This window comes from Bos grunniens, chromosome X (assembly GCF_055505025.1).
Source record: "Bos grunniens cultivar Pamir isolate PY7600 chromosome X, Bosgru_T2T1.0, whole genome shotgun sequence".
Taxonomy (NCBI): Eukaryota; Metazoa; Chordata; class Mammalia; order Artiodactyla; family Bovidae; genus Bos; species Bos grunniens.
Window position 1 is genome coordinate 8870349 of NC_141194.1, and position 27935 is coordinate 8898283.

The 27935-nt window shown below is 41.2% G+C and overlaps 1 protein-coding gene across 3 annotated transcripts in view; it reads right to left on the bottom strand.

The window, feature by feature from the left end:
* ARHGAP6 (Rho GTPase activating protein 6) overlaps positions 1-27935 on the bottom strand; it is a 541445-nt gene that overhangs the window by 280158 nt on the left and 233352 nt on the right. The gene's annotated exons all lie outside the window — the stretch shown is intronic.

Consider the following 27935-nt stretch of genomic DNA (forward strand, 5'->3'; position numbering starts at 1 on the left):
CAATTCGGGGCTTCCCAGGTGGCTCAGTGGTAAACAATCCCCCTGCCAATGCAGGGGACACAGGTTCCATCTCTGGATAGGGAAGATCCTGTGCAGAAGGAAATGGCAACCCACTCCAGTATTCTTGCCTGGACAGTCCCATGGACAGACGAGCCTGGTGGGCTACAGTCCATGGGGTCGCAGAGAGTCAGACACAACTGAGCGTGCATGCACATGTGTCAATTCTTCACAGCTGTGAGAATGTGAAGCCAGGGGTTCAGGTGTCCTAAAGAATCTGCTACTAGATACCATGACAGTGCATCTGCCTGGAAAACTGTAAGACTGCATCTTCTAGAGCTGACCATATGCCTGCCCTCTGACCCCACTTGTAAATATATAGAGAAAGGGATGCCAGTGTCCTTCTCATGGACAAGAATGTTCATAATATCATTAAACAGAATCAGTAATATGGAAACTATCCAAATGTCCATCAACTGGTGCGTGATGAACCAACCTTGGTCTCTCCATATAAGGGAATACATACTGCTCAGCAATGACAGGAAAATGCTACTGTTGGACACAACAACATGGATTATTCTCACAAATGCTGTGTTCAGAGAGAGAAATCAGACTGAAAAACAGAACATACTGTAAGATTCCATTTATTTATTCAGAAGTTGAAATTCACATGTTGAACTTAAATAGGGAAATGTGATCTCTGGCAATAGCAGCCAGAATCATGATTTCCAAGATGGGGAGGTGGTACTCACTGGGAAGGGGATGCAAGGGAACCTTTTAGGGTTCTGAAAATGTTCTGTATCCTATTCTGTATGACAGCTACCCAAGGACACCCATGTGTAAAAATTCACTGAATGGTACAGTTCAGATTTGGGCAATTTACACCCTTCACCATGTGTATTTTATACTGTAATAGCAAAGAAACAAAAATAAATTTAAACTCAACCCCCTGCCCAAACCAGGAACTTCCAGCCAGAGTGCTACCAGTCTTAAGAGAAAGTCAGTTTCACCATTTGCCCAGGTCTCCTCCTCCCTGCGGGCTTCCCTAGTGGCTCAGAGGGTAAAGCGTCTGTCTGCAATGCAGGAGACCCGGGTTCAATCCCTGGGTTGGGAAGATCCCATGGAGAAGGAAATGGCAGCCCAATCTAGTATTTTTGCCTAGAAAATCCCATGGACTGCAAAGTCTGGAAGGCTACCGTCCATGGGGTCTCAAAGAGTCAGACACGACTGAGGGACTTCACTTTCCTCCTCCCTACAGCCTGCCTTGCTCAGATCACCTTTGCCTCTGCAGAGTGGGTGAAAAGAGTGAACCTAGTCACCTTAGAGGCCCTCCCTACTCTCAGACACGTCCAGGCAGAGCTGGAAAGACAACACATTAAAGTCCCCTCTTCACTTTCACTCTGCTCCGCTGCTGAAAGCAACCCTTAGAGCTATGTCATCAAAGACCCTCAGAACAAGGAGAAGCAGTACAAGCTTCACTACCCGGCACCCTTAACAGAGTGCTGCTGGAGGGCCAGCCAAAGGAGGGGATGCATATGCAAATGCCCCATGTCGACCTCTGCTTCCTGGTGCTCTATTTAGAAAGAGGAGCTCTCTAGCCTGATGACTTCTTCCTCTGTTACACCTGCCATTAAGCTCTCAAAGCTAAAAATCCCTTTCCCTAAAAAAAAAATTTCATTATCTATCTATCTACATACACACCATAATAATCGGGTTCCTGGATTAAAAAAAAAAAACTTAAACATAGCGCTTTGATCATTATCCTTGAACATGATGCCACCTCCAGGTCAAAATTGGGTTATCTTAGATCTTAGTTTGTTTGTACTCTGTCTTTGAAAAATTTATTAAGTCACTAAACAGCATTGTTGTAAGCCCAAAATAATTCATCACTCCCCAAACTGTGTACTTACACTTTAGGAATGACTTCTGTCTGCTAGCAGATTTCTTGCTAAACTGTCATTGCTAAGTTGGACTTAAATTTTCAAGGGCAACAGGGTTGTTGTTTTTTTTTTTTTTCTGTGTTTGAAAGGTTTGAGGAGATAGGACAAAGCATCTAAGAAAAGAAATCATCAGTCCATGCTGCAAGACTCTTCAATTCATCTCTGAGTGAGTTATGCACCTCTTCAGTTCTCAATCCATTTCTTCGAGACTTGACAAAGAATCTAGAAGATTGTGTAGAACTCTAAGAGGTCTGCTAAATCTTGAACAACTTAATCATATGATATCCCTTATATTCAGTTCAGTTCAGTTCAGTAGCTCAGTCGTGTCCGACTCTTTGTGACCCCACGAACCGCAGCACACCAGGCCTCCCTGTCCATCACTAACTCCCGGATATATGGAGTCTTAAAAAATGATAAAAAGGAACTTACTTACAAAACAGAAAGAGTAGAAAACAAACATGGTTACCAAAGGAGAAGGGGGAGGGATAAATTAGGAACCGGGGGTTAACAGATGCATATTACTATATTCAATACCTTGTAATAACCTATAATATAAAAGATTCTGAAAAAGAATATATGTGTGCATATATATGTGTAACTGAATCACTTTGCTGTATACCTGAAACATTGTAAATCAACTATAATTTAATAAAAATCTTAAACAATTTGAATTCCACACATTATTTTTATTTGAATCTATTTAAAGGTGTATTTTAAACACCACGGGGGAGCCTGGTGGGCTGCCGTCTATGGGGTCGCACAGAGTCGGACACGACTGAAGTGACTTAGCAGCAGCAGCAAGAAAAAATTCTTTTTTGCACATCTCTACTTCCAAGTATCCTTCCCATGTTATTTAACTATTAACTAGGTTACTTATTCAATAAATATTCTAAGTGCGTATAATTTGCAGTTATTGTTCTAGGTCATTTAACCTATTCATTAAATGGCAGGTGGTTTCAAAATTCAGGTTTGATCTTTTGGGGTGATGGAGGGCGACAAAGAGAACACATAAAAACCTCACTTCAGAAAAGGCTGAAGTTCATATCATTCACTGGTTAGGTTAAGAGCCTGATGAGCTAATGCTCTCTTTTGGTTAGTCATCTTTTTTTAAAATAAATTTCTCTGATGTTTACAGTGTTCCCCAGAGAGGACTCAAAAATAATGTCTAGGAGTTCCTCTACTAGCATCACTTTTAAGAGAAAATATGTCACGCTATCAATGGCATTTTCATGACTTCCTATCCCCAAATATTACAGCATTTCCAGTACTGACAGCTGCCCTCTCGGCCAGGACATTTAAATTAAAATCCCTGTTTGCATTTACTCTGCCTGCCTATAAACTGAGTTAATATTTTCCACATTTCATGCCAACCCAAGGGTGATTACATTTTTTAAAGGAAAACTTTATCTAAATCCATGAAAGCAAACTCAGCTTCAGGGTGTAGGAGGAGCCAAAGGCCCATGCGAGAACTAAAATGCACTTAGATCAGAGGACGAGGCCCTTCTTGCACACCCAGCCCTGTCGTGGACAGAGCAGGTATGGGACCCTCTTGGTGGGGAACCTCTTCCTCCAAACCCACCTCCTATACTCTTCCATCCTACTTATCCTGTCAACCCACCTCCAAGAGTATTTTTAAATTTTTGAAACAGAAAAATTAATAACATACAATGTGCAGCTAAATGAATTATTGCAAAACATATACCCATCTAACCATCACTGAGATCAGGAATAGAATATTGCTAGTGTCCTTCGGCTGCATTATAACACCCTCCCCTCAACCCCAGACCAGGGGCAGACACAGTCTTGTCTTTAACAGAGTTATTTGCTTCCCTTTTATAGCAGGGTTTCTTAGTCTCAGCACTTCTGACACTTGGGGACCAATAATCCTCCCACCAGCTTTACTGAGCTATACCTGACATGGTGCAAATTTAAGGTGTACAGTGTGGTAACTTGATACACACACATATTGTGAAATGATGATCATAAGATTACTTAACACCTCCATCACTTCACACAGTGAACAATTTTGTGTGTGTGATGAGAACATTTAAGATCTACCCTCTTAGCAACTTTCAAGTGTACAGTACAGTCCTGTTACCTAAAGTCACCATGCTGCACATTAGATCTCTCAAAATTTATTTCATAGCCACAAGTTTTTAATCCTTTGACCAACACCTCCTCATCCCCCCACTGCCGGTCCCTGGTAACTAGCAATCTATTCTCTATTTCTGAATTCAGGTTTTTTAGATTCCACAAGTAAGTGAGATCATACAGTATTTGTGTTTCTCTGCTTTGTTTCACTTAACAGAATTCCTTCAAGGTCTATTAATGTCTCAAATGGTAGGAATTTTTGTGGCTGAATAACGTTCCATTGTACATATATGCACCATATTTTCTTTATCCATTCATCCATGCAGATGGACACTAAGGTTGTTTTCATAGCTTGGCTATTGTGAATAATGCTACAGTGACCATGGGAATGCAGATGTCTCTTAGAGACCCTGATTTCAATTCTTCTGGATATATACACAGAAGTGGGATTGCTGGATCATGTGGTAGTTCTGTTTTTAATTCTAAATTTTGGGGGGAGCCTTCATACTGTTTTTGATAATGTCTGTGCCAATTTCCATTCTCACTAACAGTGTACTAGTGCTCCTTTTCTCTACATTCCTGCCAACACTTTTTACCTCTTGTCTTTTTTATAACAGCTATCCTAACAGGTATAAGGTGATACCTCATTATGGTTTTTATTTGCATTTCCCTGATAGTGGCGCTGAGCATCTTTTCATGTGCCTGTTGGCCATCTGTATGTCTTCTTTGGAAAAACATCTATTCAGGTCCTTTGCACATTTTTAAATCAGATACATTTTTGTTTTGCTACCGAGTTCTTAGAGTTCCTTCTCTATTTTGGATATTAACCCCTTATCAGATACGTGGTTTGCAAGTATTTTCTCCTGTCCTTTAGATTTCCTTTTTGTTTTGTTGATTGTTTCTTTCTCTGTTCACAAGTTTTTAGCTTCATGAAGTCTCAATAGTTTATTTTTGCTTTGATTTTGCTTGTGATTTTGGTGTCATACCAATAATTCTGTGTTGTGGAGGCCATCCTGTGCATCACAGGATGTTTAGCAGCATCCCAGGCATCTACCCACCAAATGAAAGTATTATCTCCTTCCTGCAGTTGTGACAAGCCAAAGTATCTCTAGACACTGAAAATGTCCCCTGCAGGCAGGGAGGCATGATCACCCCTATTTGAGGACTACTACTTTTTAGGAAGTTATGTGTTTACAAATTTTAGAGCTTAGTGTTGCCTTCTTTCCAATTTTATATAAATGGATTCATAATTACATTTTTACTGCATCTGGCTTCTTTTACTCAACATCATGTTTCTAACGTTCTTCCATGTTGTCACATGTAGCTATGGTTTGTTCATTCCCATTGCTGTCTAGTAGTCCATTGGCTGTGTTTACTGCTGGTGGACATTAGTGTCTTTTTCAGTTTTGGACTACTGAAAACACACGGCTTGAACATCAGTATACCTATCTCCTTGCGCACATGTGCCCGCCCTTGAATAGGGTGCAAACCTGGAAACAGAACTGCTGGCTCATAGGCATGCATACCTTCAACTTTACTGGACAATGCCCGACAGTTTTCCAAACTGATCATACCAATTAGAGTCTTTATTTACACTACAGTATAAATAGACTGAACATAGTTTATATAAAGGCTGAATACAGTTTAAAATTGTCTCTCTTCTAGGTTTTCTCATGGGGCTATGAAGATAAAATTCAGGAAATCAAACTCCAGGATCGGGAAGGAGAAATGGGGAAGCAGGCATAAGGTCCTTCTTGTCCAAAATCACATGTCTCTTGCAAATGAAGAAAGACCTACCAGCTGTGCTAGGGTCATAGCATTGGAAACACTATTGCTGAGTCCATCCACATGTGTGGGTAACAGTAATGGATGTACCAGTTAATCTTCTGAGTGAAGGAGGATCTATTTTTAGGCAGAAGTTCAGCATACAGTATAGTGGGGGCAAACCTCAGCAACCAAACTATAAATATAAGGGCCACTTAAGGAATTATCATTTTGTTCCACAGCCATAATCTTCCCCCCTTCCTTTTAACCTTAACAGGGATATGGGGATGGGACAGATCCAAGGAAGAATGAAGTGCCCCATTCCTCTCTCCAGGTACATTAGAGAGAGACAATGCCAGCCAAAGACAGACCTGGTCCGATGACCAGTGACTGAGTAATTCCTGGAGGTCCCAAGAATGATGCCTGGGGCTGTGGTGATATAGGACAGAGGAGAGAGCATCACTCAGAACTCTTGCCCTCAACCTTGACCCCTACTACAGAGAATATCAAGAAGCTATGCATCCACAACTGGAACTGCGAATCTGATGATCTATGGATGCAGGGAAAGAAGGTGTGGCTGAAAACAAAAGTGACCATTGCTTTTGTTCACTGGGTCAGTTTAGCATCACTGGTTTGCCCTTTTCTCGCCATTTTGATATTTTTCACTGAAGAATTGCTACTCAGTGACTTGGAGCCAAGGAGAGTGCCCTAAAAAAGTATCCACAGAGAGATGCTTCTAAAATAAGTTTTCTATTTCAGGCTCATTAGGTAAAAAACAAAAAACAAACAGACAAAAAACAGAGACTGTATTCCCTCTAGTTATGATTTCCCAAGAAATAGTTGGAGAATCAAGAAACTACTTTCGTCATATCCACAATTTGATGTTATTCTGTTATCTCCACCCAACCAATTACAACCTCCTTTCCTCTGCACGGTGTGGCAAGCATGTAAAGCCTATAGAACACTCATGACAATACCAATGCTGCAGGTGCTAATTTGGATGAAAGCAATTCCACTAATTATTGAGCACCTACATCGCTGGCCCTTTGTTCAACCAGAGGCTTTACAAATAGCAAATCTAGATCGTCAGAATAATTGTGTGAGGAGAGTACGATTATCTCCATTTTATTCATGAGAGTGCTTCACTTGTTTCGCACATCTGGTAAATGGTGGGGCTGAGATGTAAATGAAGTTGGGTCCAAATCTCTTCACAGGCCATTCCAGTGTGTTTCAAAGTAGAGACTCTTTGATAAGTCAGATTCATTCATTAGATCGCTGTGGTGTCTTCTTATGAAGAGGGGAGGAAGACGCTGCCAGTGCCCCATCCATACCTCCTAGGCCAGTGGTTCTCAGTGGGGACAATTTTCCCCCAAGAGGACACACGGTTATGTCTGGAGATACTTTTTACTGACCCAGCTTTGTGGGGGTGCCACTTATATCTAGTGGGTAGAAGCAAGGGATGTTGCTAAACATCCTACAGTGCACAACATTCCCACCACAGAGAACTAGCCTGCCCCAAACATCAAGGGTACAGAGGTTGAGAAACAAATACTTCATAGACATAAGAAATTCACTCATTAATAACTTCCACTTAGCAGTACACCTCACACCAACAACACATTTTCTTTTAGTGGAGTGGGTCTTGTGCCAACAAAGAAAACAAGGAGACATTTCCCTAGAGTGGAAGAGTAGGACTGAGTTTTGGAGCTTACATGCAAGTGGGTTTCCACTCAGCATAGCATGTCAAAAGGCTAACAGAGGGTGCAAAAACTGACCATTTGCATGATCAAAACTGGCAGCTATTATTAGAGTCATTTAGAGCACTTGACTAGTCACCCAAGGAAACCACTGTTACATCCTCAAAAATCCCCGGTTTTGGAGTTTCAGTATTATGAATGATGACACCCATTTCAGGCAATTCCACACGTATCAGTTCCCCTCCCCTAATTAATCTATTTTATGATCGTGATTTAAATTTTTTATAGGGAGCAGAACATATAAGGCAAACGTTAAAGAGTTCGCTGTTAGGAGTGTAATAAAATGAGGAGAATGAAACAGAGTGTCCTTTGCTTGCCAAGTCACCTAAACTATCTGTATCCCATTAATCCACCAAATAGAGAGCATGGGCCAGAGCTCCAGATCTCCAAGGAATGCTTGACACATAAAGGTCGGACATCAATGGTTTAGCCTTGCCTTCTTTGCCTTGCTGTGCAATGGAGCCAAGTTTAATTTCTTGATTCTTTTTCTTTGGGACCATGCTCTAAAAAAGTGGTTCTCAACCAGGGACAACATTGTCTGCCAAAGGACATCTAGCAGGGTCTGGAGACACACTAGGGGATGTCCTATTGGTAATCAGTAGATAGTGGCTGCTGCTGCTGCTGCTGGTAAGTCACTTCAGTCGTGTCCGACTCTGTGCGACCCCATAGATGGCAGCCCATCAGGCTCCCCCATCCCTGGGATTCTCCAGGCAAGAATACTGGAGTGGGTTGCCATTTCCTTCTCCAATGCATAAAAGTGAAAAGTGAAATTGAAGTCGCTCTGTCGTGTCCGACTCTTCACAATCCTATGGACTGCAGCCTACCAGGCTCCTCCATCCATGGGATTTTCCAGGCAAGAGTACTGGAGTGGGATGCCATCGCCTTCTCCGAGGTAGTGGCTAGTGATATTTAATTCCACAGTGAACAAGACAATCCCTACCCGCCCCCCACCAACACACACATATACAAAACAAAGAATGATCTGGTCCCAAATGTTTATACTGCCAAGGTTGACAAACCCTACTTTATGGATACAATTGTCCTTCTGGTCACAATAATCCTAATATATCAGAATTCTATGTGTTAGACTAGGACATTTGCTTATTTCAAGCTTGGTTGTCATCTTTCTTCATGTTCATGGACACAACATACATGGAAAGATATTACCTGGAAAGACAATAAGACTTCTCCTTTTCAGCAGAAGACAGGACAAAAGGAAAAGGGATCAGGAAGAAATAGCTAATCAGTGTTTCTGAAAATATGGTCTTTAGGAACACATGCATCAGAATCACTTGGGGTGGGATTTAAAAAAAATAGACTGTGTAGACCTCCCCAAAACATGTTGAATCAGAATTTCTTAGAGCACCACCTCGGGAATAATATTTTTAGCAAGATCCCTTGATTGTTGTCATGTACAACATAGTGTGAGAACCAATGCCATCATGAGAGTAAGATGCAGAAAGTAATGCTTAGAAAGGCTGAATGACTTGTTCAAGGTCAAGCGGCTGGCATAAGACAATGTCAGAACCCATCCAGAGCTCTGGATTTAATGTTGAAAGAAGGTGGAAAATATCTCTAAATGTTTGAAAAAACAAGCAAGAATCGGATTCATTCGTAATTACTGAAAAAGAAATGAACATAACGTTTGACCTCGTTGATCATAACCCAGAGCCTGCTGAGTGACTTGTTACATTTTCCTGTAGTTTTGTCAAGTTTTCTTTTCAGTGTCTTCATGACTAAAAGTAAAAAGAATGCTATACATTATTTGTTTCAAAGCTTTTAGGGATAACTGATCTCTGTTAAATTTTATTTTTCAAGACATGAGACTCACTTTCTCACATTAACATGTCCAGAAATGACAAACATGTATAAATTACACAAATTTTTAGTCCTTTTAGATATTCCAAAGGGAAAAATTCCTTCAGATACTATTGAAAAAAAAAAAAAAAACTTCCTACCTAGAAATAATTCTTTGTCACCTGTCTTGGCAAAGCAAAGTTGTCGGCCACTAGTTCCTTATGGTTGATGGGACAGTCTGAGATTTGGAACAAAAGAGAGCTGTTTTGTACATCATAACAGACAATGTGACAGCTTCAAGGCTATCATTTTGCATTTCTGTGAAGTCTCATTTTTACAGTGGTCTGATCAAAAGAACAAAGAAAATTCAGTCTGGGAAAGTTGAAGATGAACATGAGCACAATGATGAACGATTTGAGGAGATGTCATGTGTAAGAAAGGAAAGCTTGGTCAGCTTTCTCCAGAAGGCTGGACCAGGATCAAGAGTGGAAATTATGAAGAAACAGATTTTGGCTCAGCATAAGAAACAACTTTCTATATTTGACCTGGCAATTCCACTCCTAGGTGCACAATGAAGAGAAATGAAAACATATGTCCACACAAAAACTTGTACACTTATGTTCATAGCAGTATTATTTACAATAGCCAAAGTAGAAACAACTCCAATGTTAATCAACTGATGAGCGGATAAATCAAATGTGGTCTATCCACACACTGGAACACTATTTGGTCATAAAAAGGAATGAAATGCTGTCATATGCTAAAACATGGATGAATCTTGAAAACATTATGCTAAGTGAAAGCATCCAGTCACAATAGACCACATATTACATGATTCCATGTACACAAAATGTTCAGAACAGGAAAAGCTACCAAAAGTAGATCCATGGCTGTGTAGGGCTGGGGACAGAAGGGGTTGGGGAGCAGAGAGGGTTGATAGCTAGAGGGCCCACAGTTTCTTTTTGGGGTGATAACAGTGTTCTAAAATTAATTATGGGGATGGTTGCACAGCTCTCAATGTATGAAAAACCACTGAATTATTCACTTTAAATGGGTGAATTGTATGAAATGTGAATTCTGTGCTGTGTGCTGTGCTTAGTCACTCAGTCATGTCCAACTCTTTGCAACCCTATGGACTGTAGCCCTCCAGGCTCCTCTGTACATGGGGATTCTCCAGGGAAGAATACTGGAGTGGGTTGCCATGCCCTCCTCCAGGGGATCTTCCCAAGCCAGGGATTGAACCCAGGTCTCTGCATTGGAGGTGGATTCTTTTCTATCTCCATAAAACTACAAAAGACAGAGACAGACACAGAGAGAAGGGAGGGAGGGAAGAAAGGAAAGGAAAGAAAGATGGAAGGTCTTTATAATAAATTGACTAATGCAAGAGAAGGAGGCAGCTATTCTGGGAGGTGGAGATGTGCTCTTCCCAGTAGTATTTAGAATGAGCCTGTATGACCATCAGCTTAAGGGGCTGCACCATGTAAGGAGTTTCACTATAGGATCTGCAAGTCTAAAATGGCAGTTAATGTTTTATCCCTTTGCTGTTTCCCTGACTATAACATGCGTGGTTCAAGGTTAAAGACTGGCATCTATTAATTCATTAAGTTCATTCTTTCATTTATTCTTTCAATGCCAAATGAAGGCCCTATGCTGTCTCTTCTTAATAATACAGTTGCTTCTTGCCTTAGGTAGAGTTCCTCAGAAACAGTCACTAAGATAAGGATTCATGGGTAAGTGATTTATTAAGTACATGTTCCCAGGAGTAACTGGTAAGGGGTAAGCATAACAGGGTATGAAAGGGGAGGAAGTCAAGTAATGGTGTGATTTCTGGCAGAATTTCAGTCTCAGTCTGATCCTGAGGGGAGCTTAGGATTTGTCCCACCTCAAGTCAAAGGAGCTGAGCTTAAATATTCTCACAGCTACCAATCACGGGCTGTGGGATGCCCCAGGGTGATGTAAACTCCCAAGCACTTCCTGTTCTTTGTGGGTACAGGGAAACTGCTCAAGAATCCCAAAGGAAATCCTCGGAAGACGTTCACAGATGTTGGTCATTAGAAGCAAACCACACAGAAATGGGGGGATGGAACAGACACACAGAATGGTAATAGATCTGAGATATTCCAGGCAGAGTACCAACAGCAAGCGTCCACTATACTTTTTGGTTGAAAACTTGTTAAGCTCTAAAAGCTGTTTATGACTGTTCCTATGTCCAGATATCCTGAGCAGAGTAGAAGCTGGCAGCCCCTGATGTATTTCCAGTGAAGTATGAATTGATCTTCCACGACTTCATACTCCAGCTTACCCCCTTCCTCGCTGATAAATACTATATCTGGCATCTTTGCTCACAGTAGACTTATTTCATTTCATATGCTAAAAATCTTCTGAAGTGGTTAATCTGCTCATACAGAGAATTTCTGCACTATGGGGAATTTCTCAGCAGCTTTAGCATTTCCATTTGTCATTTAGTGATGGACTTTAAGTTTGGATAAATTTCAAAAGCTGCAAACCCATGGAACCATTCACAACTAGTTTATTTTACTTATTGGATTTATTTCTTTCCCTTGGATTATCATAAATAGGTCTAAGACAGAAACAACCTAAATACCCATCAACAGATAAATGAATAAAGAAGATGTGGTACATATATACAGTGGAATACTACCCAGCCATAAAAAGAACCAAATAATGCCATTTGCGGCAACATGGATGGACCTAGAGATTATCAGACTAAGTGAAGCCAGACAGAGAACAAAAAATACCACATGATATCACTTTATGTGGACTTTAAAATACGACACAAATGAACCTATCTACAAAAAAGAAACAGACTCACAGACATGGAGAGCAGACCAGACTTGTGGTCGCCAAGGCGGGGGGTGAGGGATGGAGTGGGAGGTTCGGGGGTGAGCAGATGTAAGCTATTATACAGTGACTAGATAAACAAGGTCCTACTGTAGAGCACAGGGAACTACATTCAATAAACTATAACGGAAAAGAATATGAAAAAGAACGTGTATGTAACTGAATCACTTTGCTGTATAGCAGTAATTTACACAAAACTGTAAACCAATTAAAAAATAAAAAGGTCTAAAATGTTGATCCCCAGACATACAGTTAAATTTCTCTCTGCTTCATCAATCATTTTATGACATCATTTGTTGATTACCGTCTTTTTCTGGGGACTAAATTAGTATACGAGCATGTGTGTATTTAGCAGTTAGTCAGAAACGTGCTGAGCATATATAAACTCTATATTGACATTTGCTATTATCACATAGGTATAGAACTCTCAGGTTGCATGATGAGGTTTTTTGTCCTCAAAGCTATTCTTCCTGCCAAGGGACTTGCAACAATTTTTCTGACCTATTTGGATTTTGAAAAATTATTTCTATCTTGTCTTTCTTTCTTCTACTTCTTACTAGCATTTTCTTCTCTCATTTCCCCTGAAGTTATCATACAAGATGGGGTTAATGGCAAAACTCAGCACCAAACAGAAGTACTGTAAATATTAGGTAAATTGAAAAACAAGGTCGGGGGGGGGGGGCGGGGAAGCAGAAAAACAAAGAGAGCTCCCAGAACCTCTTAGTGCATATTTTGATGATGAGGAGAGAGACAGAGGGCTTTATTCCAGAGTATGGTTTTGTTTGTATCTATGAAAGTGCACAAGCTGAAATTCCATAAATAGAGGAGCTTCTGTACCACTTTCTATTGCTAATATCTTTTTTCCTCTGAAGTCTGTCCCCAGGATTTCAGTTCATGATGAGCATTTAATATATGCATGACAGCTGATGTTAAAAAGTGTTACAGGGGCACAAAGCATTCTAGCAGGGGCATAAAGCATCAGAGAAAAATCCAGGAAAATACCAAAGGTAGAAAACCATCACTCAAATAATTTACAAAAAAACCTGAAAAGGAAGGCATGTTGTATTTCTACATTTTTTTGTTTTGCTTGTTCTAAGGGGAGATGTTTGTCTCAGATCTGGCATAGGAGTAAGAATGGCTTTTACATTTCTAAATGGTTGAAAGAAAAATCAAAAGAATAATATTTGATGACATTCAAATTATGTGAAATTCACACTTCAGCATCCATAAATAAAGTCTTCCTGGAGCACAGTCACATCCATTCATGTATGTATTTATCTATGGCTGCTTCCAACAGCCTAACACATCTATTCTCTTACAGAAAATTTTTGCTGACCCCTGACTTAGAAAACTAAAATAGCACTTTATTTCGTTTGATCTTTTTTCTACTTTTAGTATTCATCTTCACCCTCCTGGAGTTTTATAAGTCTTTCCTTTGGACTTAAAACATGTATCTTTCATATATTTGTTTCTATTAACATCTCAATTATTTTATTTAATTTGTAGCCCTGAAGCAGACAGACAACTTGCCTAAGATAAACCAGCCTGTTCAGAGCAGGCAGACTTCCAAACTGGATTCTCTTTTTCCGTATATCTAAGCTTTCAGAGACACACCTTTGTTATTTCTAGAAGTCTCGGGTAAAGGTATATGGGATTCATTTGGTGTGCAGAAGTCAGCCCCCCACTCCCATTTTTTCTAGAGCAATATAAATCATAACCAAAAGCAAACATTTGTTGTGTTTGTATTCACTAGTCTCAAATCATTTGTCAAAGTATTTCCCTCTCATTGATTGGGGTTTTCTAATTCTCATCAAAAGAAAAGCTTTTCCTGTGCCCTCGCCTTGCAAATATAAACCTGCTTTTGGACACACGCTGTTCCTCCAAAATCACTCCAAATTTGAATAGACTTTGCACATGTCTACACTGGATTCAATTATACACCACATCATGTGCTCTGCGATGAGAAAAGCAGAAGATTCTAGAACACTCATGTCTACATTTGGCCCTTAGAGTCCGATGACTTTGTGGTGTCTTAAAAGCCTTATGACATTTCAAGGAAGCAAACTTGAACTGTTATTTATTTTTATGGCATCAATTTTTTAATGGGCTGTGACTTCTAAGTCTTCTGAGTACCTCACATATTAGCTCATTTAGTCTGTATGACTTCCCTGGTGGTTCAGTTGGTAAAGAATCTGCCTGCAGTGCAGGAGACACAGGTTCGACCCTTGGGTCGGGAAGATCCCTGGAGGAGAGCATGGCAACCCACTCCAGTATTCTTGCCTGGAGAATCCCATGGACAGAGGAGCCTGGCATGCTGTGGTCCATGGGGTCACAAAGAGCAACTGAACTGAACTGAACTCATCAGCCAAAAGTTTGGGTAATTCTTTAAAAAGACCTGGCTATTGCTTCTGAACTTCTCCTTTAAAAGCTGCCCGAGTTTCTGGCTTTGGAGGAATAATATTTTAATCCTTTTAAAATCTAAAATTGATGTTTTGGAGAAGTACACACATCTTAAGCAGCTTCCCACACAAGACTGGGCAGCCAGCCAGAATTCGAGAGTGCAGTTGAGGCAGACAACACAGCATACAAACAGCTCCCTCAGTCTCCAGCGCCTCTTTACAACTTCACAATGTTAAGACTAAACAGAAATGGGGGGAAACCCTCTTTCCAAAAGGCCTTCTTAGGATCCATGAATTACACATTCAGCTGACCTTGCAGCCTTCACTTTCTCCTTTGGCCAGAAAGCCCAGGGGCACAGGGTCTGCTCAGGGGGTTAATCCAGTGCAGCTTAGATACAACCTTCTTATCCTGGGCAGGGGCTGCTTGGAGCTGAGACCACCTAGGCGGCCACACTGTCAGGGGGGATGTAGTCTAACACAGAAAGCCAGAAACAGAAAATGTGCCCCATTTGTTACTGAGACTAGAATGCAAACATAGTCTCGAACAAAGGGCTGCCCCAGTTGTGGAGACTCCTGAGATTGTATGAGGAAGAACGCATCATCTGGGCAACACTTTTAATAGAAAACTAACTACTCACTGCAAGGTTTCCATCATGTAAAGGATATGGAGTTTTTTTCTGGGGGGATGGGGGTGCTCCTTACTGAGATATAATACATTTATAAACTGAACGTACTGAATTCATAACTGCGTAACAGTGCATTTTGCAAAGTGAACATCCCTGTTTAAAGACTACTTAGAACAAGAAAAACCTGCTCCCAACCTTTACCCCTTAAAAGGAACCACTCTCCTGACCAACACCATCATAGATTTTATTTGCCTTTTTTCTGAACTTTGGATCAATAGAATCCTGCAGTGGACGGTCTTTTTTTTTTTTTTTTCCCCAATCTGGTGTCTTTCATCACTATTGCATGTTACCAGTCTAGGGTTATTAATGAATAGTGCTGATAAGAACATTCTAGAACATGGTTTTTGGTGAACATAGGTAGGCATTTCTGTTGGGTATATGCCTGAGAATAGAATGACTCCTTTATAGGGAGGACATATATTTCTGCTTTAGCAGTACTGCTCAGTAGTTGCCCAAAGTATTGGTACCAACCTATACTGCTACCAGAAATGTATGAGGATTCCAGTTGTCCCATATTAATGCAATACTTGATATTATCAGTTCTCACTCTTCCTTAATTAGAGCCATTCTGATGGGTACTCAGTGGTTCTGTACTGTGGTTTTAATTAACATCTCCCTGATGACTAATGAGTTAGAGCATTTTTCATGTGTGTATTGGTCTTCAGAGATCCCTTTTGCAGAGTCCATTCCATTCTTTTGCCCATTTTTCCATTTGGTTATCTGTCTAGAATTGGGGTTGGCAATGTTTTCATATAAAGGGACAGATGGAAAATATTTTTGGTCTTGCAGGCCAGACAGTCTCTGTCACAACTCAACTCGGCTGTGACAATGCAAAAGCATTCATAGACTATACATAAATTAATGGGTGTGGCTGAGTCCCAATGAAACTTTTTTTTACCAAAGTAGTCAGTGGGCTGAATTTAGCCCATAGGCATTTGTCCACCTCTGGCTTAGAAGATCTACGTGGTTTTGACTTTTCAATATCAGCAAAAGTGGAATTGTATACCAAAACTTACTATATATCCAGTATCCATTCTTCTATTATTTGTTGGTGCCATGACAATGGAGGAGGTGCCAATTATGGCAGGTATTAACTTGGCTGAAAAAATTAAAGATATCAGAGACCAAGCGTTGGGTGGAAGGTTTCTAAGAAATTATTAAAAGGAAGCTCTCTCAGCAAGGATGACCCTCTGAGCTCCCCTTTTCCTTATTCTTTCTGTCCAAGAAATGGACATGATGGCTGGATATATAGCAGACATTTTGTGATCGTGAGACAATCTTGAATAGGAAAGCTGGCACTAGGAATGACAAAACAGAGAGAACTCGAGACACTGATGACATTGTAGAACTGCTATCCTAGCCCAATCCTTCCATTTGTTTTATGTGTAAGAAAACTTACTACCTACCTTTTCTAAGACATTCTTTCAGTTCTGTTTCTGGCAACCTGTTTCTAACAATGTAATTCTTAATGGATAAAAGAAAACTCCCATCTTTGATTGTATTTTTTTTCCCTACTAACTTCTCACTAAAATTTTAACCTTCAGTTTTATTGTTTGCTATTTCATCCATTGTCATTGAACACTTAGTACATGCTCTTTTATCTTTTTGTACTTTCTCACTGCTTCTGTCCTGTCCTCCCCTTGATCATGTCTTGTTCATGGAGAAGAAATATTCCATAATTCTCTGTGCCCACAGTACATTGTGCATCATGTAGTTAATGCTCCAAAAAACAGTTCTTTGTGATGAGAATGGTTATGCTAAAGATGGCGAAGAACATTCTTCATTTGGCAAAAGGATAGCATATTTTTGGTGAGAAAGACAGTCAAAGAAAGGAGACTTTGGGGTCTGAAGGCAAAGGGCAGGGCTCCATAGCCTCTTAATAGGTAGGCACTGAGGCCTATAATACTAATATTCTAAACCTATGCAACTCAAAGTTACACTCTTTTGGGCATTGTTGAGTCTTCTGGTACACTACTGTGAAACTGACTTCTTATATTCTGAGTGCATTTAAGCTGAGGTTCAGGTGTATCTCATCTCATATAGGATGTTCCCTTATAAGGCAACAACCTGGTTGCTGTCACTTGCAGTTGTGTAGAGCCAGGCTCATACTCTCCTTAAACACGATATCCTAAGACAGTTTTCTATTAATATATAACTTGAAAATATGAAATAGACTTTTCAAAGCATAATCTAATTCAATGATTTTATAAACAATCACTTCTACCATGTTCCCTATAGTAAGGTTCCCTTATTTGATAAGGGATAATTATTCTGAGCTAAAGACTAGTTTTGGAGATGATCGTTTCAACGGAAGGCTACTGACTGACAATCACAGGCAAATACAGTATAGTTGCCAACTTGTATTTCACAGTCAAGACGGAAAAGCAACAAGACTCAGGAAATACCTGAAAAATCTACTGAAATCCAATTGAAGAGAAAAACACAACCTTCATTAAAGTGTTAGAGACAACACCCACTACAATGTTGATGCCAGGTGTACCCAGGGGGAAAAATCACCCCAATGTGAAGTCAAGGAGATTGGGACAAGGACTTGTTAGTAGGTGAAGCCACCTGGCCTTATTTTGTTTCCAGTCAGGAAACTGTAACTTTGGCCCTCCAGACCCAGAGGATTTGGTCTGGGTTAAAGGGAAGATGAAGGTTCTAGGAGGCTGAAAAGAGAAGAAAAGTATGGGGAGGAAGGGAGATTGCACATCCAACATCTCACACAGATTCCATGAATTTGTATTACTTTAAAAATAAAATCTCATCTGACATTGAGTTACAAATAACCAAATTAATGCTGACCTTTGAAATGGAGTGTTCTCACATAATTATCTTGCCTTCACTATGGATTGAAAATCTTGTCTTCATATTTTCAGGTAGGAGGCCGATTCTGATTACAGGTTAGAGTGCATATAACTACCTGGAGATTTTCTGTGTGCTTTTTTAAGCAAAGGTACATGCCAGGAACCACACAATCCAAACGTCCACTCAAGGCTTTAACAAGCAGTCTGTCCTATGTTTAACAGGATTTATTGAGGAATAAAAAATGTTTTTCCTTATTCTTAAGACCAAAGGAATGATTGCTTTTCAAACCACCTCTGATTTCTTCAACTCCCTTCTATTGTAGCCCAGTCTGTTCTAAACTCACTCTCTTCTGTCTGAAGTATTGCAAAGCACTTATCCAAGCAGGAAGCCTGATCCCAGTAATAGTGTGATTGTAAAAGCCAGTATAAAAGCCATTATAAAATCAGTTGCAACTCTTTCTTTACTTAGAACTTCAAACTGTCTCTATTGAGAGAAGAAACTTCTTTTAAAAGCACCATTCTTTTCCCTATTGTCTGAGCTCACATGGCCTAGCTGGTTAAAAATTGAAGTTGTTAGGAGCTAAGACTTGAGTATGCAGTCCATGTAGGCATGAAATAGGTAAATTTCCAGATTCCGAAACAGGACAGGAAAGAATCAAAGACTTCTGCAGAGGAAAAGAGCCTCCTGAGATTGTAGGAGTCTTTAAAACTCATACCTATTCTCTAAAGTCAAAGTGCCCCAGATGGCAAGGGGGCTGGATAATTTTCACCCTTATTTGGACATTCTTTTGGGTGATGCTATTTAATAATTACATCCAGGCAAGAGGTAAAAACTCAGCTATTCCAGACAAATCTAGATGTGTGCACACCCTACACATGTACCCTCTTCCGTATACAACTCACTGCAAAGCAAAGATCACACTCACACAAAGAAGCCCAAGGTGGCACTGGCATGTAGCCAGTGCTTTTTAGAATATCAGTTAAATGATACCAAACCAAGGCTGTGCTATATCAAATTAAAGCACCGTTATTCAATCAGGGTCATTCTGCCTCCCTGGGGATATTGGGTAATGTCTGGAGACATTTCGGTTGTGATAATGGGGAAGGGGTGGAGTGGGAGAGGTGGAGGGGTACCCCTGGCCTCTAGTAAGTAGAAGCCTGGGCTGCTGCTAAACATCCTACATTGCCTAGAACAGCACCCACTACAAAGAATCACCTGACCCCAAGTATCGATGGTCGCTGAGGTTAGGAAACCCTGACTTACAGAAAGAGAAAAATAAATATCGTATATTAACACATATGTATGGAATCTAGAAAATGATACTGATGGATTTATTTTCAGGGAAGGAATGGAGATGCAGATGTAGAGAATGGACTGCGGACACAGCGGGGGAAGGAAAGGATGAGATGAATTGAGTGAGTAGCATTGACATAAACACACTGCCATGTGTAAAATACATAGCTAGTGGGAAGCTGCTATGTAACACAGGGAGTTCAGCCTGGTGCTCCGTGATGACCTAGAGGGGTAGGATGAGGGAGGGGAGGGAGGCTTAAGAGGGAGGGGAGATATACATATATATTGAAGGCAGGAGGAGAAGGGGATGGCAGAGGATGAGATGGCTGGATGACATCACTGATTTGATAGACGTGAGTTTGAGCAAGCTCTGGGAGTTGGTGATGGACAGGATGTGCTGCAGTCCATGGGGTTGCAAAGAGTTGGACACAACTCAGTGACTGAACTGATACAATATGTGTATATATGAATATATATATATATTTATAATGATGATTGATTCACGTTGTTGTATGGCAGAAATCAACACAACATTGTAAAGCAATTTGCCTTCAATTGAAAAATAAATAGCAAAAAAAAGAAAAGAAACCCTGACTTAGAATGAGCAGAAGCTAGAGCAATACCTAAGATGGATCACACCCACTCCAAAGCACACTGGCGTGAGATTTAAAACGATGTAGTACCTGCTACGCCCAATGAATGTATAGAAGGGAGATCCTGTCACAAACTGGCATGGGTAACTTTTCACAGCACGTTAAGGCTTTACCAGTTGCTTCATGCAGAAGGATTAATAGAGTGTCAGACTCCTGTTACTGTATACCTTCAAGTAACATTTTGAAATCAATTGTAAATCTAATTTATTCCATCCAGAAGGTAGTCATCCTTAATGATTCTTTTGGTTTTTGCTCTACAATCTGGGCTAAAAGGATCGCTTTAGATATTGTTCCCTGCAGTTGTCCCAACTGACCACTCCGATAAGAATTTCCACGTTCAGAGTGAGAAAAGCAGATCGTGCTTTTTGCTATCTTCTTTCACAATGAGTCCTGAATAAGGCCCATTTCATCTGGGCATGTGCCAAATGAACAATTCATTAAGTTCAGTTTTGCTTTAAAAAGAAAAAGCAGTAACCAAAAAACGCTATTTGTTACCCATTTTCCAATGGGAATAGGACCAACATGGATGTAAGCAGTTTTTTTTTTCCTTCTTAATTGCTTTTCACTTTTTTTTTGATCCTTTCCTAAGATAGATTCTCCATGTGACTCATACTGAAAAGAAAAAATTTCTTTCAGCCAGAAGAGTCGTTGGCAGAAAGTTGACATTCCATTCCTTTCCTGTCCTACCAACGTACACACATTTAACTCCAAAGAATGACTGATCAAAAACAGCCCTTCGGGGTCCTAAATGAAACATCAAACCACCTCAGAGAGTGGCAGCCTCAGTAGTAAATATTTAATAAGCCTTAATACTAAGTATTTAAATATATTCAGGGGACAGGGAAACCACAAAACTCTGATTGACATTCTAACACTTATTTGTGAGAAGTATCCTTCCACTTCATTATGTCTGTTAAATCACAAGAGGAACAGTAAGTCTTGACATCTTGTCAGAGATATTTTTGGTCAAGCTATAGTTTACTAGGAGTTCCCTGGTGGCTAAGATGGTAAACAGTCTGCCTGCAATGCAGGAGACCCAGGTTCGATTCCTGGGTCTGGAAGGTCCCCTGGAGAAGGAAATGGCAACCCACTCCAGAATTCTTGCCTGGAAAACCCCATGGGTGGAGGAGCCTGGCGGGCTACAGCCCATAGTGTTGCAAAGAGTCGGACACGACTGAGTGACTTCACTCACTCACTCACTCATAGTTTACTATCAAGAAAAGGTGTTCATTAATGCAAAGTCTCTAAAAGCTGGGAACAGATTTTCAGTCCAAAATACTGAATTTCCATGAGGAAATATTTTAGAATACAGGCATCAGTACAGCATGCATTACACTGTTTGCCTTGTGTCTATAGATTACATCATTGAAGGGAATGGCACTGCGGAGTCAGATACCCACATTTCTTCAAGACCAGGGAGGACATGCTTGAGTGTTCAAGGAAGCAAGTTAAGATGACAAACCTGACCACTGTCTACAATAGACTATCATGATCTACTTGTTGTTGTTATTTAGTCACTAAGTCATGTTCGACTCTTTGAGACCCCATGGACTATAGCCCACCAGGCTCCTCTGTCCATGGGATTTTCCTGGCAAAAATACTGGAGTGGGTTGCCATTTCCTTCTCAAGGGGATCTTCCCTAACCAGGGATGGAACCCGGGTCTCCTGTATTGCAGGCAGATTCTCTACTACTGAGCCATTGGGGAAGCCCATCATCATCTATTAGGTTTCCATAAACGATCCATCCCTGGAGAAGGACAAGGCAACCCACTCCAGTATTCTTGCCTGGAGACTCCCCATGGACAGAGGAGCCTGGCAGGCTACAGTCCATAGGGTCACAAAGAGTCAGACATAACTGAACGACTGAGCACAGCAAATGATCCGTAGTTTGAACTTTCCATGTGTCATCTTCATTTACAAGTTGTTTCCTTTCTATAGAGTCACAGCAAGCTATAATATATATGTAAAGAAAAAGGAAAAATTGAAAAGTCAAGCCAATTAAAATCTGAACTTGAGACTTTCTCACAAAATTCTACAACATACAGGAGTCTTTTACTAACTTAGATTAAGAGTCAACAAACCACAGCCTGTGGGCCAAACTTAGTGCATAGCCTGTTTCTGTAAATAAAGTTTTACTGCAACACAGCTACGATTAGTTCATATGTTGCCTACATCTGCTTTTGGCTTAAAAAGGCAAGATCAAGTTTTTGTGACAGAGACCTTCTGGCCTGAAAAGCCAATAATAGTTATTTTCTGGCCCCTTACAGAAACAGTTTACTTACTTCTGCCTTAGATCTCTGGCTTCTTTGAAGTGTACACTTTCACAGAGGGTATTTGTATATATAATTAATAATCTTCAAGAAAGGATGTTATCTACAGACTTAACCAAAAATTAAAAAAAAAACACAATCACAGGTGAAAAACACATGGTTCTAGCAAGAAAGATGTTTCTAAAGGATGCTGACTCTGCAAAACATTCACTTGAAACCATGCAATTTGCATAAATGGTTTGTAATTGACAAAAAAAGAGTTGGATTGATATATGCATTTCCTAATACAGGAATGAGGGGTTTTAATTTGTTGTGGTGAGTGTTTTTAAATAATTGAGACCTATCTACTTTATAGAATATAACTGTCCTAAAATGTTCCAAGGTCACTGTGAGATAGCTCTTATGTTAATGAAACTAGCAATAACCAAGACAGATTTCTAGAAGAAAGGAGTACAGAGGAGTGAACACATATTTCTCCACACATATGCCTTCTTAATTGCAATGGCTTTCACTTCCAAGCAAATCCAGTCACCCTCTCTCCTGCCTCCACCCTAACTGTACTACTTTGGAATCTTAAACTCAGATATTCCAGTCTTTAAGCACCACCTCCAATCCTTCCTCTTGTCTTGATTTTCTTCCAGATAATCAGCCCCCTGTCAACTTCAGACAAGGACTCTCCTTCCTTATCTAACCCGGATACCTAGGTCAGCTTCAGAAATTCTTCTTGCCTTTCCTTTGTCTTCTTGCTGTGATTCAGCTAATTCCACTCCTGATCAAACGGACCACACCTCCTCCTTCCTGGTGAATACTAAGTACATTGGGAAAAAATTGCACTGATGTGTAAACTGCATTATGCTAAGTAAGATAAGTCAGACAAATATTGTTAGACCTCACTTATCCGTGGGATCTGAAAAATAAAAACCAAGCTGATACAGAGAACAGACTGGTGATTGCCAGAGGCAGGCAGTAACGGTGCGAGTTGGGGGAATGGGTGGTGGTGGTGGTTTTAGTTGCTAAGTCATGTCTGACTCTTGCGACCTCATGGACTGTAACCCACCAGGCTCCTCTGTTTATGGGATTCTCCAGGCAAGAATATTGGAGTGGGTTGCCATTTCATTCTCCAGGGGATCTTTCAGACCCAGGAATCGAACCCGGGTCTCCTGCATTGCAGGCAGATGATTTACTGACTGAGCTATGAGGGAAGCCCAGGGGCCTCCAGAATTATATACCAGAACTGTGGTTTGGGGTGGGAGACTGGGAGCAAGCTATTTTGACTTGGTTTTTAGGCTAATCTGAGGTGGTTGGGAACAGGATGCTTTTGAAAATTCTGAGAAGCCAGATGTCCCACTAAGCTTTCTGTGCCACTGCCAGCTGAGGCACCACCCCCCATTCCCCAACCCAACAAGGCACCAAGGCCAGTCCACCCTACATCAGAGACCTCTCTCAAGCCCATTACTTTTGGTTATCACCACCAATGAAGGGTCTCTTCACTGGTCTCCCTGGCTTCAGCCTCCTTCTGTCACCTTCCCAAGTCCCAGTCCATATATGCCCTTCTCTGCTTCCAGAATGGTCTTTCTAAAATGCTGGATAGACCCGCCACATCTCATAAGCAATGAGATCCAAACATCTGGGCAGCCACTGTACATTGCATGTGAGCCCTTGGAAGAGACCTCGCTGTTCTCTTTTCATGTCTGCATCTCGTTCTTCTCTCCACCGAGGTACATTCTCACTGGGGCTTTATGGCTGAGCTCCCAGATCAGCCTTCCTCTGACATCCACCTTCAGCATACCCATCCCTCCCTGTGCTACTCCTGGCCCTGCACTCCTACGCTTTCTCTGGGATGAAAATCCACTGGATGTTCTCCATTTGCACTTTCCTCCCCTGACCGAGGTCTCTGGAAAGCAGGGACCACACCTTCCAGATTCCCAGATCTGCATCCTGGGACCTGGGGTCTGGCATGTTGCAGGAGGTGTGGTCATAAAGGCTTAGTGAATTGACAGGAGAAAGTCCGAGGATTCAGAAGGATTCCAGGGCAATTTGTATCTGACTGACATCAGTGACCGAAAATGCCTTGGGCAGATATGCTAGTAGATGCTGGTGGATGGACATGTCTGGAAAGCCTTGGCTCAGAAAAAACTGACAGGCCGTGAACCCCCAGAGTGCCACTGGGAAACACTTAGAGACGCTTACACAGGGGTGTATTATTTCCCTGTGACAGGTGAGGTATTCACCCTGACAGCCATGGTGGATGAGTAAGCACATTCCAGAGCTGTGTACACATACACACGTGTCATCACAATGGTCCCCAGATACCGATAACAAGGCAGTGTGCTCTTGCCCCTTTAAGGGAGGTTTTCCAGAATATTAAGAATTAGGCTGACATCTAGTTGATACTTACACAGAGCCTGATAAGTGATTTATGTTCAAAATCTCCAAGATTTTGCACATGTACCTGTTTTTATGTGCATGTGTGTTCATGTTTGTGTGTGAGTGTGTTTTTTTTAATTGAGGTATAGTTGTTGTACAATATTAAATAAGTTTCATGTATACAACAGAGTGATCACAATTTTTAAAGGTTGTACTTCATTTCTAGTTATTATAAAATATTGGCTATACTCCCTGTGCTGTGCAGTATATCCTTGTAGCTTATTTTATACCTAAGAGTTTGTATCTCTTAACCCCCGACACCCTCCCCTCACCCCACTAAGAACCACTGGCTTGTTCTCTATGTTTGTGAGTCATCATCACTAGCTGTGTTTTCTTTTGCTATCTCCTATGTGTTTAATCCCAGGTTGATGAGAAGAGTGATTAATGAAATTCTCTGGAAAACAGCTTGCTGCTCTTGCAGCCATTTCAACACATGGTGTTCAAACAAAGTACAACCAACGTGTCATTTCCATGTGCTCTGCTACCTACGTGAAATTCTAAACAAGTCATACAGTGAGAAGCGAAAGGAATTTATTTCTGAAAATGAGCACCTGAGCCTCTCAGGCTTCTGAGTCACACAAGCTTCCAGCTGAATGAGGCTCTCAAGAGGCTGCGGTTAGTAACGCACCTTCTTCCATGGTGGACCATCTCTGACCATCCCATGAGGAGTCCAGAAACTTCACCCTGAAGATTCAAATCCATTTCATGGCCTCTTATTCATACTGACTATTCTCGCATCTTGAAAGCTAGCTGTTCCAAAATTTTCATGTACTTCATGGTCTACAGTATGATGTCCCAGACTCAGCACTACGGACACTTGTGGTTGGACAAGTCTATGTGGTGGGAGCCTGTCCCGCGCACTGTAGCATGTTTCACAGCATCTCTGGCTTCTACCTACTAAATGCCATCAGTATAATACCTCTCCCAGTGTGACAGCCGAAAATGTCTCTTGCGTGTGTGCTCAGTGGCTCAGTCATGTCCGACTCTTTGCGACCCTATGGACTGTAGCCTTCCAGGCTCCTCTGTCCATGGAATTTTCCAGGCAAGAATACCGGAGTGGGTTGCCATGCCCTCCTTCAGAGGATCTTCCTGACCGAGGGATCAAACTCACGTCTCTCCTGAATTGGCAGGCAGGTTCTTTACCACTATCACCACCTGGAAAGCCCTAGACCTTGCCAAATGTCGGGGGAGGGCAGTGCAAAATCACCTGCCCATCCTACTCCCACACTGAGAAGCACCAAAGGATGGTGTCTGGCTGGGGAATCATCAAGGAGGCTGTTAGTAGAGCTCCCAGGTGAGAGGCTCAAACATCCTCACTTACGGATCCAGCTGTGCAGCACAGCTCAGACGGCGATGATCAGCCCTCCTGCACCTTAGGCACATTCAGTTTTCCTAAGGCCAGTGTCACACAGAGTCCCAGGGAAGAGTTACCAACAATACTTTCACCTTCCAAAAGCCCATTCTGATCCCTTTAGTAGATGCGGGGATATAATTCAGCTCTTAAATGCAGAGACAAACACCAAGTCATTGCCTTTATTGCTTTCTCAAGTTTTTTTCTTAATCACTCCAAAAGAAAATGTTATCATTGTGGTCTATGCTGGAATCAGAAAGCAGGAGAACCACTTGTTGCCATAGCAGCAGAGCCAAGGCACATTTCCTGTAACCATCTGAGTTCACAGTGCAGTCTCCCAGTGCTATCTGACTTGATTGCTCTAATAGAGGAATCAGTATACTCAGGCATTACAATTAAAGAAAGAAAACTTCAGTTAAAAGTGATATGAACATTCGAATATGTGGTTCCTCGCCCTTGTACTCTGTTGGTGGGAATGTAAATTAGTGCAGCCACTATGGAACACAGTAAGAGGTTCCCTAAAAAACTAAAAATAGAGCCACCATATGATCCAGCAATCCCACTTCTGGGCATAGAGCCAAGAAAAGCCAAAATGCTAATTCAAAAAGATACACGCACCCTTATGTTCACAGAGGCAGTATTTACAATAGCCAAGACATGGAAGCAACTCAAGTGCCCATCAACAGGTATCTGAATTAAGATGTGAGATACACACATATATATATATTTATGAATAAATGTTATACAGCCATATAAAAGAATGAAATAATGCCATTTGCACAAACATGGACAGACCTAGAGAATATTATACTTAGTGAAACAAGTTAGACAAGTTACACGCTTCAGTTGTGTCTGACTCTTTGCCGTGGACAGTAGCCCACCAGACTCCTCTGTCCATAGGTTTTTCCAAGCAAGAATACTGGAGTGGGTTGCCATTCCCTTCTCCAGAGGATCTTCCTGACCCAGGGATTGAACCTGTGTCTCTTACGTCTCCTCAAAGGTGGGCTCTTTACCAGCAGCATCACCTGGGAAGCCCGCAAGTTAGACGAGCGTTATATGTTCTTACTCACCTGTGAGGTCTGAGACGTAATACGGATGAGTGCATGCGAAAAACAGAAACAGACTCACAGAAAATAGACTTATGTTACCAAAGGAAAGAGGGGGTGGGGGGTAAATTAGGAGTTGGGATTAACAGATGCAAACTACTGTATATAAAACAGATAAGGATATACTGTATAGCACAAGGAATTACACCTATTATCTTGTAATCATTGAGGTGGATGAAATGGGAGCCTATTATACAGAGTGAAGTGAGCCAGAAAGAAAAACAACACAGTATACTAACGCATATATATGGAATTTAGGAAGATGGTAACGATAACCCTGTATGTGAGACAGCAGAAGAGACACAGATGTATAGAACAGTCTGTTGGACTCTGTGGGAGAGGGAGAGGGTGGGATGATTTGGGAGAATGGCATTGAAACATGTATAATATCATAAATGAAATGAATCGCCAGTCCAGGTTCGATGCAGGATACAGGAAGCTTGGGGCTGGTGCACTGGGACGACCCAGAGGGATGGTACGGGGAGGGAGGTGGGAGGGGGGTTCAGGATGGGGAACATGTGTACACCCGTGGCAGATGCATGTTGATGTATGGCAAAACCAATACAATATTGTAAAGTTATTAACCTCCAATTAAAATAAATAAATTTATATTAAAAAAAAACTATAATGAAATATGGGGCTTCCCAGGTGGCGCTAGTGTTAAGAACCCACCTGCCAATGGAGAAGACATGAGACATAAGTTTGATCCCTGGGTCAGGAGGATCCCCTGGAGG